We start from the raw sequence: 18193 nt of genomic DNA, 5'->3' as shown, positions 1-18193 counted from the left end.
CCCAAAAGACCACTGGTCTCATTCCCAGTTATGGCACACACCTGGGTTGTGGGCCAGGTTCCCCGGTTTGAGGCATGAGAGACAACCACACACTGATGATTCTCTCCCTCTTGTTCTCCCTCCTTTCCCCTCTGTCTAAAAATAAATAAGTAAAATCTTTAAAAAAATAAAAATAAAGCAAATAATTATAATAAATAATGCAAAACAGTTTATTCTTATATTATTAATAATTATTGTATTATTTTTCATATGAATAACCCTAAACCTACTTTTGCCCCACCCTGTATGTTTCTCATAAAAATGTAATTTACTCATTTAGGTTATAACATTTACATTAGTGCTGTGTGATTAACTCACTAACTCTTCTTCTCTCTCTTCAGCTCTATGTAATGACATTAGTTCACAGCTGGTCCAAAAATGCTGGGACTTTGGGTTTTGCCTCTCCCCATGTGGGCCTGTTTGCAAGAAATATATACCAGATTCTGACCAGTATCATTTGTAAACTCAAAAGAAAGCTTGTGTCTTTGACAACACTGTCCAAAAGAGTTATAAAGGATACTAAATAATCAAGTAATTCAAGAGATGAAACTTTTTATACTGTAAAGAAAATATTTTTTTTTCTGACTGCAAAGAATTAAAATTAGATCAGTCCAAAAAAGTGATATAACAATATAAATCAAAAGCCTTAACAATGATGTCTCTTTAAGCAGTTTTTTAGGAATTTAGCCTAACAGGAAAGTCAGAGAGTTGCAGAAAGCTACATATCCATGCAGTATTGTATATAATAGCAAAAAATTGGATGTCTACAGTGGGCACTTTGTTAAATGAGTAACGGGATACCAAACAATGAATAGTAAGTGAAAAATGTTCCTAGTAAGTGTAAAAGTCAGGTTTTAAATCAGTAGCTATGCTAAGATCCCAATTTGATAAATAAATGGATATGCTTGTCTATAAGATGCTGCAAGGATATCACCAAAGGTTTGTAGTATTTATTTCAGGGGCAGGGTGGAACCAGGGAAGAATTTTATTTTCTTTCATATACTTTTTTGTATTAAAATTTTTTAAATCCTGCAATTACATCTGTATTCCCACATCACATTAAATGACACATTGTTGGTGCCCAGTGGTTACTTCTCATTGGCTTTCTGCTTATATGCTCATCTCTAAATAGGTGGCATGTCTATGTAAAATTAACTAATGGGAAAGAAAGAAATGGTCATTTTCCTCTAAGGCAGTAACATTCTCCTGTCAGGGGAATGCTCTGGTGTCTATTAGCTGACCCTGGCTTTGAACAACCTCATAGATGAGGCCTCCATTCCTGCAGGAACCAGAGGCCAGTGTCCCTAGTCACCTGGAGCTGATGAAATGGGAATTGTTTTGTTTTAACCCTAACCCATGGGGGAGACCACTTCTCCTTAGAGAAGGCTGGTCTCCTTACTGAAATCATTTAATGAGATCCAAAGAACCCATGTGGAAGCCAGGTCTTCAACAGAAGGCCACTCTTCTCAGCCATGTGACCAAAGCATCAGGAACAATAGGCCAGGCCTGTAGCAGCAGAGTTCTGCTGTTATTCAGGTCTTAACACAGGCAGGTGTCCCAGACATTCAGACAGAGGGCCTGAACCTCACACTAAGTTTCAAGGAAATATCTGTCTAACAAAATCTAAACTTGCCTCATAGTGGAATTTATATTATTTTAAGTACAATGCCTTTCATTACATCTGCTCTTATGTCACTATCCTTAAATCTGTAGTTTAGTGTGAATGACACTCAGTCAAAATGCATTATTTATAAATTATTTTAATCTGTATTTCACTAAACATAATTTTATAAAGTTAATTTTTCCTGAGATGGGTACAAAATTGTTTAAGTGTGTCTTTAACATTTTTAAAAATTGTGAGATCAAAAAAAGTGAGATTCACCTAATATAAAACTAATCATCTTAAAGTGTACAATTGTCATGAATATATTCACTATGTTTAACCACCACTTTTATTTAGTTCCAGAACATTTCATTGGTCCAAAAGAAAATCTTGTGCCCATTGAACAGTAAATCTCCGTTCTTTCCTACTCCCACTCCTTCAATACCAGGCAACCAGTGATTGGCTTTCTGTCTCCATGGATCTGTCAATTCTGCATTTTTTCATACAACTGGAATCACACAATACTCAGTCTGTATGTCTGGTTTCTCTCAGCATAATGTCTTCAACTTTATCCATGTTGTAGCATATAGGAGTACTTTGTTCCTTTTTGTGGCTGAGTAATATTCCTTTGTATTCTATGCCACATTTTATTTATTTCTTCATCTATTGATGGGCATTTGGATTTTTTCCACATTTTAGCTATTGTGAATAACACTGCTATCAACATCGGTTTACAGGTACCTGTTCAATCCCTTGCTTTCAATTATTTGGAATTGCTGAGTCATATGGTGGTTTTATGTTTAACCTTTTGAGAAACCACCAAATTGTTTTTCACACTGGCTGTACCATTTTCTATTCCCATCAGCAGTTTATGAGGCTTCCAATTTCTCCATATCCCCACCAACATTTGTGATTTTCAGTTTTCCATGCTAGTAGGTATACAGTGGTGTCTCACTGTGGCTTTGATGAGCATTTCCTCAATTGCTAATGATGTTCTGCATCTTTTCATGCCCTCATCAGCCATCTTCTATGGAGAGTTACCTCGTGAAGCCCTTGGTTCATCTGTAAGTTGAGCAGTTTGTCTTTCTGGATACTACACCTTTAATTAAATGCATGATTTGTAAATATCTCTCCCATTCTACTGGTTATCTTTTACTTTCTTGATAATGTCCTTTGATGCATGAACATTTAAAATTTCGGTGAAGTTCATTATATTGATTTTCTATTGTTGCTTAAACATTTGGTGTCATATCCAAGAAATCCAAGGTCATGGATATTTATCCCTGTTTTCTTCTAAGAGTTTTATGGTTTTAGTTCTTATGTTTCAGTCATTGATCCACTTTGAGCTAATATTTTTGTATGGTATGAGGATACGTATATATTTTAGGGCTAGCTTGATCTAGATTATTTCTTAAATTCACATGATTTTGGTTGGAAAATGACATATTTCAATGCTAAAACAAGTCAGTACTACAAAAACACACCTAATTTTACCAATAAATTTTGTAGTTCCCTACTTTCCACAAATGGAATCTGAAGGATTTCATATGGAACTTGTATCATCATGTCACCAGATGGCAGTTTGTCAAAGGTGGTCCCTGTTCTCAAGTTGTTTGTAATTTTGCAGATTATGTGCCTAGCATAAGGCCAAGCACTGGGGAGATGGACCACAAGCATGAGCCACAGCTCCTGTTCTCAACAAGCTAACACTGTAGTAAGCAGACCATGACTAAGATATACCAAATTAAAAAATGATAAAGGGCACAAAGTACTGAATGTAATATGATAACTACAGCTATGGTGCCAACTGGGAAAGGCAGGAAGACAGAACTGCAGGGCTTTGGAAAAGGAATAGAATCAGTCAATTTCAGAATAGATTAGAAAGTTCTCCCAAGGAAATGGGCTTAAACTCAAATAATCAGCAGGACATGAAAAATGAACATGATAACAGTTAGGATACACTAAACAGATTGGCTCAACTGAGTGGAAGAGGTTAATACCAGATAGCATGGGAGTGAGGGTGATGGTGCTTTGGTGAAAGCCCTGGGGAACTCTTGGCACACTTGGGTTACTGTAGAGAAGGTCACTGCAAAGCAACTTGAGCAAAAAACTTCATAAATGAATGTTGCTGCTGCAGGTCAGGAGTCTAGGTGATTGTATCTATCAGCTAACCTGTTATTGTCTAATAATGTTTACCTAAATGTATCATATGCACTAGTAGGATGATTTTGTGTGTGTGTGTGTGTGTGTGTGTGTGTGTTTATACTATATGAGCTTAGTGCCTTAATATTTACATAGTGTAGAGTTGGTTATAGATTTTTTTTCATTTTAAAAGCCTTTAAAATGTTTTACTAGGGAAAACACTCAGGAGAGAAATAATCTCATTTATTTCAAACAAACAAGTATGATCTCTTGATAATCAGCCTTCTGCTTAGAAGGCTAAAAAAGTCCCTGTGGCTTTTCTGAGCTCCCTTCCCGCCTGGATGTCAACAAGGGAGTGGGTTCTGCTGTGGCTAGAGAATAACACCTAGTTGTTCCCACTTCTGTGGCTGGCAACAAAGATACAAACAGAAATGGAACTTAAAAATAACTGTGGCCAGTAGATCTGTTTAGAGTCTCAGCATCACTTTCATGGAAACCTTCAATAGGATCCTAGCAACAGCTTATGAATCCATGTAAGCTCTGCAACTTTGAGCTTTCCTTCACAGCTACTTAAGAGACATCTTAGAGAAGCTCTCCTTTCCAAATCAGAATGTCTTGCTCTGTAAGTTCTGAGTAGTAGTTTCATTTCTTAATTATTAAGTATTGAAATAGTTTTGATGGAAAAATCAACAGGCTACACAACAGGATTTTATATTATGTTAAATGCCAAAGGGTTATCAGAGATAAAAATTAAACATGCTAACAGACTCACTCCACCCCCAGCATGTCCCTGAACCCCACTACAGTGTAAAGAATTAAAGTTTTACAAAACTCTTGGTGATTTGCACAAACAATGAGGTTTCTCTCCAGTGTGAATGCCATATTATCATAAACAACACCCCCCACCCCCAAGGACACAGTGATATCAGAGTGTTGGAAGCTGGGGATCATACATGTACTAATAAGTGCCCTGGAGAATTCTCCTGTCACAGCAATGGTGTGGTAAGTTTTCAGGGAGACAAATGGCATAAGCCAGGGCTCTGAGCACTCCCATATCACCCAGCCCCACCAAGACCTAATACTCAGCTCCTCTTTGAAGAAATGGCTTGAGTGAATTATATTCAAACTATTAAAATCGTTCTCCCACTTTAATCTTTACCTTGAATACATCTGGCATCTCATAATTTTTAAAAATAGTACCTTTCCTAGGATATTGGAGAGCTGTAGAAAACTGAAGCCTAGAATTTTCCTACATTTTTCTTCTCATTTTCAATGACCTGAACCTTTTCTTCTTCTTTTTAAAAATATATGTATTTAATTGATGGATAATTGACATGTAACATTACATTAGTCTCAGGTATATAACATAATAATTTGATACTATTTGTATATACTGCCAATGAGCCTTTCTTTCTTCAAGTACTCCTCTGTAATGCGAGTAATCAGATTTGTGATGTACTTCAAACACAACATTTACTCTGAAACACAGCAATGTCAGTATGTTACAGGCTATGTCTTTGTACACTGGCATTTTATAAAAAGGCCATTTTATAGCTTCTGGATCTAAACTTTTCATATGTCTTCTCAAGTCAGATGAGCATTATTTGTATAAACAGCATGTAAAACTCTGTCAATCTGTTTCTTTCCAGATTATGGTAGCAAATGACAAGATGAAAATAGGGATAAAATAAATGTAGGCTACAAGGAGACACAGAGATACTTTATTTTTAGAATCCACCTAGAAAAGGATATTTGTGCTTATGTTTGTAAACCATAGATGCATAATTATTTGATGTGTGGGGAATCTGATGGTCTACAGTCTTCCCCACCAAATATGCTTTGCAGGCGCCATAACTTTGCATGTACATGAAGCCCCCCAGGGGAGCTAAGAAGCTGTGAGAAAATGCCAAAAGTGAGTGTGCAAACCATCTTCAAGCAATACTGACATAGAGGGAACCCACCACTCACATATCTCATCTGGAGAACCTTACTGGTGCCAGAATTTCTAACACCACTTTAAGCTTCTTATTTATCACTGTTTACCCAGACTTAATTAAATACACTGAGAAAGAACAGGACAGTTGGCCATTTTTCATGGGTTTTTCAGTTTTGCCTGGGGCTAGCCTTGACTAACTTCTTGGCATTCCAAAGTAATCCATCAGTAGTACTTAGGCTGCTGTTGAGAGCATCACACCTAACCCTGCTCCTCTGTGTTTCAGCAGGCCTGGCTGGAGTGAGAGCAAAATGACAGGCTGACCAAGGCACAGGTCCTGTTGCACGGAGCTAGAGGACCAGCTAGAGGTGGGGTGGGTCCTAAACTGAGCCAGATCTACCAGTGGTATTTGTGGTATTCAGCCCTCTTTATAACTAATGCTTTACATTTAGTTTATCATACATATTATGGTTATAAGCAATAATACTGCTAGTGACTTTTAATGGATCAAGATTTGTTTTGAATTGTAAATACTGTAGAGAAGTTCATTTATTACTATGACTGTGAATTGTAAGTGCAGAGAAAGCAGGGGCTACATTTGTAAGTCAGGCAATTCACACTGATGACCATTCATGTATAATCAGAAAGTTCCTGCAAGTCCACTGGAATTTTATGACTGCAGCCCAGCTTGACTAAACACTGACAAGCCACACCAGGTGTTCTGTTATTGTTGCCAAACCTAAGGGTACTGCAGAAATCTTTGGGGAGCTTTTAAAATAGATGGACTTCTCAGACCTTCCCCAAGAATTCCAGAGTCATGTCTCTGAGGGCAGGCTTATTTATCTTGTTTGAAAAGCTTCTTAGATGATTTTGAAGCACAGCCTGATTTGGGAATAACACATTGATCCTACAGCTGAGAAATTCTCAGGGCTGCTTGAGACCTTGAAGGCCCAATTATGGGGATGGCTTCTGGTTTGATCAGGATTAATTTACTGAGGAAATAAAAAGAGAATTTTGCAGAAAGAAGTAGGAAATTGACAAGTCAATGAAACCAGGTGCTAAAAACCACTTTGTGCCTTTCTTTATTATTAAGCCAATCCAGTGCACGTTGCCATGATCTATTAAATGGATACTCCCTAAACACACAGGAAAACTTCTTTTAGTAAAATTCACCAAGGCAGGTAGATCTCAAATACAGGCAATCATCCAATCAGGTTTAATGTTTATTAGTTAAACGATGGCTGACAAATGTTGCTGAAGTCTGAAATGCTCTATATCCATGCCTCCTATCAATGCTGCAAACATTCAATAATGATCAACTCAGATCATGCTGTAACAGTGAAGAACAGCTGCAGCCCATGCTATTGAATATCATAGTGTTGCTTCCAGGCACAAAGAACAGTTGCCAAAAAAGTGATGTGTTATTAGCAGAAACTTCAGCTCTAATACCAATATATCTTAAGGAAATATAAAATGCATTGTCTTGAAATTTGTATAGAATAGAGTTTGCCATTTTCAGATTCTTATTTTCTTTTATATTTGTCATAAGAAGTGGAGATCATTTTAAACTAGCATTTAGTTAAATCCTATAACCTCCTGATTTTTAGTTTTGCACGAATGTTGGCCTTACCTTCTTGATTAGACCATAAGCCCTTGAATAGGGATTATTTAAAAAATCTTTTCCATACCCTCTCAATCCCCTGAACACTGCTGGAGCTAAGCAAACATATATTGAATAGTTTCATAAGCTTGGAATGTACAAAGGTGAGTTACATTAACAAAATTATGAAATGATGTTTATAAAATATAAAAATATTTAAATGAAAATTTGAGAAAACCTATATCCCTTCTTTAGTCACAGGTAAAAGAATCATTATCAAATACTATTTCTATTCAGTTCTGACCCTGAAGATGAATTTATTTTCAGTGGAAGTTCTAGTGCCCCAAAGGGGTAGGAAAAATAAACAGGAGTTTCCATTCACCTTTCATACTCTTCTCCATATTTCTGTTATTTGGGGTCTGTGAGTACTTAATCCTAGTCAGTACGGGCACCTCCTCTGGGGCGAGCTGTGCTCCACTGCAGAATATGAACTGTGTTTTAGGACAGTGAATTATAAACTGAAGTTGAGCACATAAAAGGCTGATGGGCTGATCTTTTTCTCCTGATTTCTAAAAGTCAGGATTCTTCATCCTGTTTCCGATAATATACTTCACAGGTAGGGATCATAAAGGAGGGGCAGACCCATTTTTCTTCTCTCTCCTTTTCAGAACAGGGAACAGTCATTTTCTTTTACTTTAATAATTTTCTCCTTTGAGAGAGGAATTCAAATGTCTTTCACTTGCCAGGAGAGTGGGAGGAAGGTGGGTGGAAATCTTTAAAGGCCTTTAATAACAGCTTGACACAGAACTTAGCTGGAGGAGCTGGTGCTGTAACCCATTCAGAGCCAAGACATTTTTTCATATTTTGCTGGATGGGAGAATTAAACATTCTCTGGTCAGAATGACCCCTTATGGCCTTACATACACCAATTTGGGCCCAATTTAGGGTAGACACATTGCAAAAAAAAAAAAAAAAAAAAAAAAAAAACTTAGCCAAAACAGAGCAATTTGCTTTTAAATTCATTAGCACTGATTTCTTTTTACCTAAGATAATTGTATGTGAGAGAGAAGAAAACAAAAACTCTTAGAAAGACTGGATGGTATGCTCTCTGAGACCACACTTCTGAAAGGGCATGGCCTGCACAGGTCAGTCCTTGCTGGAGGCACTGAGCCCCGCTCGGGGAGAAGTGTGCACCAGCACTGACAGCTTGGAGCATGGCTCAGCATCCCTGTTTCCTCTAATTGGTATAGTTTCTATTTGTTCTACTTGTTGGGAGGCTTATGGCACACAAGCTTACTACAAAGCATACCATACTTCCTTCTACCCTGAGGACACCCCTTCCACCTCTCCAGAGCCTCCCTAAAGGATGACATCTCGGGGAATGGGCAGAATTCACATCCACCCACCAGCTTTTTCGTAACTCTCAGGTACCCTCTCACCTTTCAGCTCTGCAGACCTACTTTCCTAATTTCATGGAGGCAAAATCTTGCAACAAACAAACAAACAAAACTATACAATCTAGAAGATGTTACTAGATTGAGGCAGAGGAAGAAATGGCAGATAGGGGATGAGAAACTGAGCATGGGACTGACAAAAAGTATGAATCACAGTAATTCCACTAAAAATGTTACAGTATCTGAGACTTTCTCCCTTCAAACACTACTTTGCTGATTGTCCTCTTGTTCCTTCTTTTACATAGTAGTGACTGAGACTGAGTAATGCCCCCTGTTTATTCGCCTTTTTGATCTTGAATTCTTTGTATACCATGAGTCATATATTTCCTCCCACTTTTCTGACTACCTTATGAATAGGACACCCAGGGCCACACAACTTTCTCTTAATTCAACACCCACAGCAAGTTCTGTTAAGGCTCAGAAATCAGGTACTAGCTTTTTCCCCCAATTTCACTGAGGCTGGAAAATAATTATTTTTTCAATGTATTCTATTCAGACACATAATACAGTGTTTTTAAACACACACAGACCAGCGCCAATATCTTGGCTCAGAGTAAAGTGCTAATTTGTATGTTTTCAGTGAATTACTAAGTGCCCTAAAAAGTGCATGCATAAAAGAAAATGAAAAGAACAAAATTACTCAATCTGCCTCTGCTTGAGAAATACATAATCATGTGGCTTTTTTTGGACAAAGGTATCAAGAGTATGTTTAAAAAGCACAGCATTAGGCTTATCAGCGCTTTTGATAACTGTAGGGTGTCTTATGAAGGTGAGGTAAGGTCTTGCAGTTGTGCCTCCTGTATAAACAGAGAACATGGCTGTCTGCAACACCACCTATAAATGTGGGAAAAAGTCATGTGGTTGAATTCAGTTTCAATGTCAGGACATGGTGAATGATATAGGAGACTCAGAAGCAGTCAGCTAGATTAGGGGTCATGTCCATTTGGATGGACAGCTTACCCAGTGACCTGAAAACAGAAAAGCATTGCAGAGAAGGTTTTATGGCAGCAAGAGGTTCTCATCAGCATTGGCAGGGAAAAGATTAGTATGCCTGGCCCCTTGGGGGTTGGGGGGAAGCACAGCTGGTAGGCTTGGGCAGTGGTAACTCCTCCGTGAATGCCACCTTCCATCCAGCACAGGCTGGGAGGCCACATGGACATGAGGGTACCAGTAGGGGCTCAGAGAAGCACAAAGAACAGCCACAAATAGTGCTTCTCACTTAGCCCTCTCCCTGTCAGTGTCACCAATGCTGAGGCTGGCTAAGGAGAACTCATTGTTTCTTTTGCCCACATCCTGTGGTTCAGCCTTGCCTGTCTGATATGGCAGCCACTAGTGACAGGCAGCATTTGAGCGCAGGACATGCTGTTTTCTCAAAATGAGATGTACTGTACATGCAGAATACATGCTGGATTTCAAAAATCAATTATGAAAAACATTATAAGATATCTCTAATAATTTTTAGCAACTGCACATTAAAATAATATTTTGGTTATACAGGGGTGGGCTAAAGGTTTATAGTTGTGAGTATGTGAAACACAGAGTTTTTTCTTGTATTATTATTTATTAATTGTCGTAGTTTTCATTTGCATTACAATGGTAAACCTACTTCTGCCTACCCCTGTATTGTGTTAAATAAAATGTTAAATTTTACTTGTTTCTTTTTACTTTTTAAAAATGTGACTACTAGGAAATGAAAAATTACACATGTGGTTTGCATTTGTGGCTCACATATTCCTGCTTTCTGTATTTGGTCAGTACTGGTCAGAAAATGTGTGCATTGTAAAGGGCTGGCCACAGTTACATGGACTGATACAGTTACTTTGAGGTCAGTAGAATGTCTTGGTTTTGCAAACACACAAACAAAATTTTGATTTAAAAATATTTTTTCTCTGAATAGCTTATGTAAGTACTTACAACATGCAAATATTGAGCCTAACACCTTTTATGTGTATTAATTCACTTAATTCTCATGACGACTCTGTGAGGCTGGCCCCAAGCCTGTTTTAGAGGGGAACAAGCTATGGCCTGCTGAGGTGTTGCTGCCTGGAAGAGCAGAGGTAGACTCTGAACTCAGTTAGCCTGGCTCCAGGGAGCAGCCTTCCTTCCACAACCATTTCTGTTGAATGCCGAAAGTTTAAAATCCTTTTAACATAACCTGGATTATATACATTCATGAACAAGAAATGGAAGAGGCATCCATATCTGGAATTCTAGTCTAATTTATGGCAAGAATGACTACTAGAATGTGATAAAATTTATAGTTAATTGCTTTACAAAAAATGATTGATCTTCCACCATGTCCTCTGCATAATCTGAATCTGTCTTCACAGAAGTAAGACTTTCAATAACTTAGTGCCAGCGAATCTTAAAGCACTGATATCTATCACAGTAGATCTCAAATAAAAGTCTTGAGATTTATGTTTTTCTTTATTGTGCCCATGTAATCCCTTCAATATTACCTATGTAAAATTTTCCTCTAAGAGATCACATGACACAAAGAGGAATATATGTTAATAAATTAGAAAACTAATTTCTTTTTAGGGTGGACTGCAGGTGAATAAAATTGGATAATGATACATGGCTACCATTGGCCTTCATGCGGTCCTCTTCTGTTTTATTTTATTATTTATTTGTTTAATAATACAAAGAACACCATGAGTCCCCTGCCATCCCCTGTACTAAACATGATCAGTAACTGAAATTTACCTACATATTCTTAAGTGCCCTCTCTCTGCCTCCTGTTCACTACCCTGAATATTGTGATCTTTCTCTTCTCCTTAAAATTTTTTATCACAAATACACACACACACACACATACACACACACACACGCTGAAACAATACAGTATTTAGTTTTGCTTGTTTTTGAACTTTACAGAAGGGTATTATATTACGTATGCCTTTTCAACATGTCAGTTTACCATTCAATATTAAGACACTGAGATCCATCCATGCTGTGGTATGGGTGTAACATATTGCTGTATAACTCATTGTGTGGGTATTCCACATATTATCTATCCATTGCCCTGCTAGAGGCATTTGTGTTATTTCTAGTCTTTTGTTTTTATAAATAGTGCCACTATGAATATTCTTGAACATGTGTTTCCTGTTATACATTCCCAATGAGAACACTTATTTATTAAAACCAACTTAATTTTGAAATCCATTGTAATCCTACCCTTCTGGTAGTAGCATCCCCTAGGTTTTCCTCAAAAATACTGGAATAAACTAAGACCCTGTAGCTTGATGATTCTATTGTGTCCAATCAGAATTTCCTTTCCATGTTACTTATCAATACAGCTTTTCTGTCCCCATAATTATGTACATAACACAAAGTAGTTTATCATTTTGCAAAAGACAAGGTTTATCCTCAAAGAACTCAATAATTATTACATAAAATGGTGTTTTTAAGAACTATGCAATTAGCCAAGGAAATGTCTATAACTGCTCTTTGCTTTTTTGAAGCAATATGATGTTAAACTTCCACAAAATGCTGTATTTTCTCCATTCTTGATATAGTACTGTTTTAATAAGATTTTTGAGGGTGGGGGGTATATAGAAGGTGGATACTATCACATTAAATGTGCATATCTATTATAGGATATATGGCAATTTCAGAAATTCTACATTATTTAAAGTGTATAATAAGGCCTTCTCAATCCTAGGTTGGGTTCCCTGGCTTGGGAGACACAAAGGAACTTCAAGAGTTGTTCAGAGCTATGTTCAATGGTTAGGTATTCCAAAGTCCAATTTCCTACATGTAAGACACAGAATGCTTTATTTGCAATGACCATAGACATGGCATGTTGAAAAGATTCACATAAGAGTAAATGTTGATAACAAAAAAAATACATTTCCCCCTATATTTAAAGTCTTAATTTGAAAGGGCTATAAAAACCACTGATAATTTTAGTCATTTACTGGTTGATATTTAAATTTAACTTGTAGAACATCAATCCTGTAGTCACAGTCTCTGAGTGGGCTAAAATGCAAAGACACCTGGTAGAGGTAGCACATTAGTAGTCTGTTTTCAATAGTACACACCTTGGTGTTACTTAGGTCTTCCTAAGTAAGCAGGTTAGGAATGAAGTTGTCAGCCATGTGTATGTCAGTCTTTGAGCTATTGTAATTCAAGTCCTTTTCTGGTTCTAGTGTTTGAACTTGGCCAACACTAGTAACAGTAATAACTCACATTAATTGTGTTTTTTAGCTTACCAAGCATTTTCATGCATATGTTCTAATTCATTTTTTCAGAGAAACACTTTTAAGTAGGTATTACTATTCCTATTTTACAGATGAGAAAATTCAAGAGCAAGGTAGCTAAGAGACTGTGTCTGGCTGAGAATTGACTCAAGAGTTTTTAAACTTGGGCTCATTCCATTGTACCATACTTCACTGGGGCCAACTGGAATGACTTTGAAAAACTGTGTGGTTACAGGACTCATCCTCCAATTTACAGCTGAAATATTTTTATTTTAAAGTTGGTTCCCACAATGTAACTGTAAACATTTATTTCTGAAGGCCTAAAATATTTCTTATTTTAGTTTTTCTAAAAGATTTTATTTACTTTTTAGAGAGATGGGAAGGGAGAGAGAAACAGATGGAGAGAAAACATCAATGTGCAAGAAATAAAATGATTGGCTGCCTCTCAAATGCCCCCAATTGGGAACCTGGCCAGTAATACAGGCATGTACTTTGACTGCGAATTGAACCCATGACCTTTTGGTTGGCAGGCTCGAATTCAACCCCCTGAGCCACACTAGCCAGGGCTGAAAACCTTAAAATATTTAAATATCCAGAGTTAACTCAACTTTAATTTGACAAAAACTTATCCTGTTTTAAATACCAGGGACATAATAAAAAATTTAGATATTTACTCTGAACAAAAGCCTTATTCAAATGTATAAACAGAGTATAAAAAGATAAACCTTGGAAAAGAGAGCATGAATGTGACAATGCAAAAGTCCGTCCATTTCAGGGATTGGTTTCAAGTCCCTATAGAATAGTTTTAGGTAACAGCCCATGAAAAGAAGTGAAAAATTAAAAATAGAAACTTATCAGAGATATTTTCATACCACATCCAAGAAATGTAACACAAGCCATCTGAAATCCTAAGAAAGAATAAGAGTATAAAACCAGAAGCTGTAAAAAGTTACTAACTGAGCTAATGTAGCATGTTCTGATGGTATACACATAACAACAACAACAAATTATTAAAGACATCTTTCACTGGCTCAGTAAGCTGTAGAACCCTTCCTCAAGTTAGTAGAAGAAATATCCCATTTATATTTTCCATCTTGATATTTTTTAGTGACTATACACTTTAGTTTTTACAGTATGGTGCAAGAAAATGAATGAAGTGGTGAGAGAATTCAAGAGAAAATGGCCGACTTTAGCAAAAGTTTGGTGGATAAACTGTCCTTCAGGGAAGGGACTGCATCTTGTCCACTGTAATTTTTCAGTTTCCTGGCTTCCCTAGAGCTTACCTAGGAGGTGTTCAGGAAATTCTCCTTGAATAAGTGAATGATCCAATAATTTCCATATTTCCATTTTTATCTACTTCATTTCTGCAGCTGAAAGAACTGAGTGACTACTAAATCTGATTGTTTACACAATAGCTGGAGGTAGGTTACAGTGAATTGAAAGAACACCCTGTTATTCCAGTTAATTTCCCCTTTTCAGGCTATTCCATGAAGTTGAGCCTGTGCCACACAAGCTTTTGCCAGCAGGTCCCTCTCTGTAAGGCAGTTTATCCACTAACCTCAAGGCATTTCACAAAATGACTGTTATTCCATCTTGCCTCTACCATTGATACTACCATATACATACAATGTGCAGGTATGACTTATAATATGGATACCACATATTGCAACCTATGAGAAGAAATCTAATAATAGAAATTTTAGGTGCAATGACAAACTATTAAGGAGGTATAGACTTGGTAAATAAGTAAGTTGCTTTCATCATAACCATTGCTTGTAATCACTTTCCTTCTCTCTGTCAATACCATGAGACCCATTCTCCAACCCACAGTGTGTTTTTCTTCACTCCACTATTTCTAGTGTGACTGGGCCATAGAGAGCTGGTCCCCCACGACATCTACATACTGTTTTAGTTTTTTCATCAGTCTGCAGTTGTTCCTGCTGGAATGTATCTCCCAACCCATGGTGAGAACTGATAAAAATAGGTTCTTAAGAAAAGGGATTTTTACCTTCTATATGAATTTTTATCCATGCACTCATTGCACTGATGAAATAATATGTTTGTCATAATTCTACTGGTTCTCTGGGCTGGAACAGGCTTCAGGGATCTCTTGCCTAGTATTTATGCACTTTTATAGGTGATGTAATGAAAAACCCAGATACTGAGTGATGTTACCCAAGGTTTTGTGGCTAGTACACATTGAGGGGAGGAGAAGCTAAGACTCTTTCTATAGCATTTCTCTATAACATCATGCTGTCTCTGCAGACGTGACTCTATGCTCTGAGGACCTGAATAATGATGTAATGGATGCTCACTCTGTTTGCAGTTAGCACCATTTTTGAAGAAAAAAATTGAAAGCAGGAGAACTAAATGGGACTTGACATGGACACATAAATAACCTTGTTTATAAAATCATGAATGGGTTATGGTTCAGATATTCCAGAGAACTTAACTCTTCCTTGATATTCACTTATGGTAATCTGTTCCAAGGATAAAAATGATAGTGTGTTAAAAGAAAAGCTTTTTAACTCTTAAGACAGGTAATCAAATAACTCTTACTCCATTCCACCTCAATAGTCTCTATTCACTGTACATATATACATAATGTGTAGTTATGAGATTTCCTTCCCAAATAGAATGTTTGTAGGCTACACAGTAACCTGTGGGAAGAAAGCTAGTAATGAGAATTTTAGGTACCAAGCAAGGTGGTAGGAAGGTATAGATTCTGGGGCCCAGTGGCAGCAGAGTGAAAGTAGGAAGGGTGCAGACTCCAGGGTCAGATTCTGGACCTCAACCCACCATGACTAGTGGTGTGGCCATCTCTGCACACAGTCTCCTCATCTATGAGACAAGAACACTAATAGTTCCTCCTGCTGGGTGTTGTGAGGATTAAGTGAGCACATATATCTGAAGCTTTTAGAGAGTAATGAGTGCTATGTGAGTGTCTGCTCTTCTGGAAGGGTGAAATCCATGTTAAAACATATGGGCCCATTGAGTTTGCCTACTTGATTTTGATTAAACAATGTCAAAACAAGAGAACAAAAAATGGCATTAAGTAAAAATAAATCAAAGTGCTTATTATATCAGAGGCAAAAGGATAGGTTATCTCAAATCCTAGTAAGTTTTGAAGCTTCTTTTCATCAGCATACTCTTTGCATTCTAACTGTGCTGTTCAGATGAAGATATTGCTTAGAAGATTAATATGCCTCTCTGCTTACATGCCTTTTATCAAATTCTCATGACAAGCAGCATGTGTTTGCTGTATTGTGAACATACAGTACAATAAAACAAAATTAGTATTACTCTGAAATCCTTCACACAGGCCTTCATAGGTATGGAAGACACAGTATTGGCACAGTTCCTGAGGTAGGTCAGGTAGAATAACAGAAGGTGTTTACTGAGATTTTAGGTTGCATGTTCAATGTACCTTAAAACTGAGAAATTCTCAATGAATCTCATGTCATGTGATGCATGAGTAGTAAGAATACTGGTCCCAGAAGAAAGAAATGTCACTTCTATTCATGATTTTGCCCCTATGGTGCTGTGAATTTGGACACATTCCACAAATGCCCTGGAATTCTTGCTCCTCATTTATGAAATCACTCTAACATTATTGGAATATATTCACACACACCATAAACTTATTTTTAAAAAGAGGACCAAAGGGGAAAAGAGTGATAAAAAATGGATTTTTGTCTTCTTCTTTTTTTTTAAAGATTTTATTTATTTATTTTTAGAGAGGGAAGAAAGGGAGAGAGAGAGAGAGAGAGAGAGAAACATCAATGTGTGATTGCTGGGGGTCATGGCCTGCAATCCAGGCATGTACCCTGACTGGGAATCGAGCCTGTGACACTTTGGTTCGCAGCCCGCACTCAGTCCACTGAGCTATGCCAGCCAGGGCTAGGATTTTGTCTTTTGATTCCTAATGTTGAGGAAGAGTAAAATGGCTTTTTATTTTAATACAATCTTTATGACTTTATGACTTATTTATTTTTGGGTTACATTTTGGGGGTTATCTCTTGGTATTCACAAATGATTATTAGCATGAAGGGTAGAGAAGTTTAAAAAATGGAAAAGAGGACCTGTAGCACATAATGCAATAACAAATATTAATAATAAATAGAAAGTACATTTTCAACAAAAAAAAACTTCAAAGTTTTCAATACAGCCAACTAGAGGAGTTGTAGTACTTCTAAATTTAAAACTTTTATTCCAGCAGTTATCTCATTATACACATCAGAAAGTGTTATGCTCTTATAATATTTGAACCTCTTTTCATTATTTTTACATAAAAATTATTTTGCATACGAGTATGGAGTTTTTTTTCCAATGGGCTAATTGAAATTGAGTTATCTACAAAAACATTTTTTTGTAATTAAAACAAAGTGGGTGGAAAAACCAAAAGATCAACACAGACTGCTGAATTTAAGAATGAGAAGAGTGGCTACTAAGCCAGGTAGCAGCAAAAATGTGTGTATCCCAGAATTGTGTTGATAAACCTGCAAGAGCCTACTGAGCAGAGTAACTCTAGAAACCAAAGCTATTGATTTTTAGGTACCAGTGGGGCAGCACTGGACCATGACAATGATGGATAGATTATAAACCACTCCCAACTAGAGAAGCCTCTTCTCTAGGCATTAACCACTATAGTTAAACCCTAGGTAAACTAACAGTCAATGAGATTCTAGGGAACCAGTCAAGCTAAATATAAGATTTCTAGGTACTTATGGGTTTAATTCTTCCAGCAATAAAACTTTTCTCCCCATATTAATTACTTTTGAATAGAAATCTTTCTAAATCATTCTATACATCCTTGTCTTCTTAAAAAAACGGAATTTCACCTCTTGATTCTTGAAGACCCAGGACCTAGATTAGGAGCACTGATTACTGTATTTGTGGTATAGACACAGTGATACTCCAGAAAATCTGTCCCTGCACAGAATGTCTGAGGATTTGCTTTTTGAGTTCTTATGCCTGTGTTCTATCCATTTCTGCTTCTTTCCTTGTTGTCTATAGCACTTCTCTTTGCCCTCTCTTAATTTATATTCTGATATAGGTTTAGAGCAATAGTTTCAGATGTGGATAGACCCTTTGACATTGTGGCTTCTTGAGGGGAGTGCCAGCTCTGCTGACATGAACCATGTGATATGGGGCCAATTATTCTGCCTGAATTTCTTCACCCATTTCATTGGGATTTTCATGATGGCTATTTCGTAAGAG

The 18193-nt window shown here is 37.1% G+C and overlaps 1 protein-coding gene across 2 annotated transcripts in view; it reads right to left on the bottom strand.

Annotated features, from left to right (window-relative positions):
• Positions 1–18193, bottom strand: part of GNAL (G protein subunit alpha L) — a 168467-nt gene that overhangs the window by 74705 nt on the left and 75569 nt on the right. The window lies entirely within an intron of this gene.

Source organism: Phyllostomus discolor, chromosome 9 (assembly GCF_004126475.2).
Source record: "Phyllostomus discolor isolate MPI-MPIP mPhyDis1 chromosome 9, mPhyDis1.pri.v3, whole genome shotgun sequence".
NCBI classification, from domain to species: Eukaryota; Metazoa; Chordata; class Mammalia; order Chiroptera; family Phyllostomidae; genus Phyllostomus; species Phyllostomus discolor.
The sequence above is the reverse complement of the archived record's forward strand: the minus strand, read 5'-3'. Positions and strand labels throughout refer to the sequence as shown.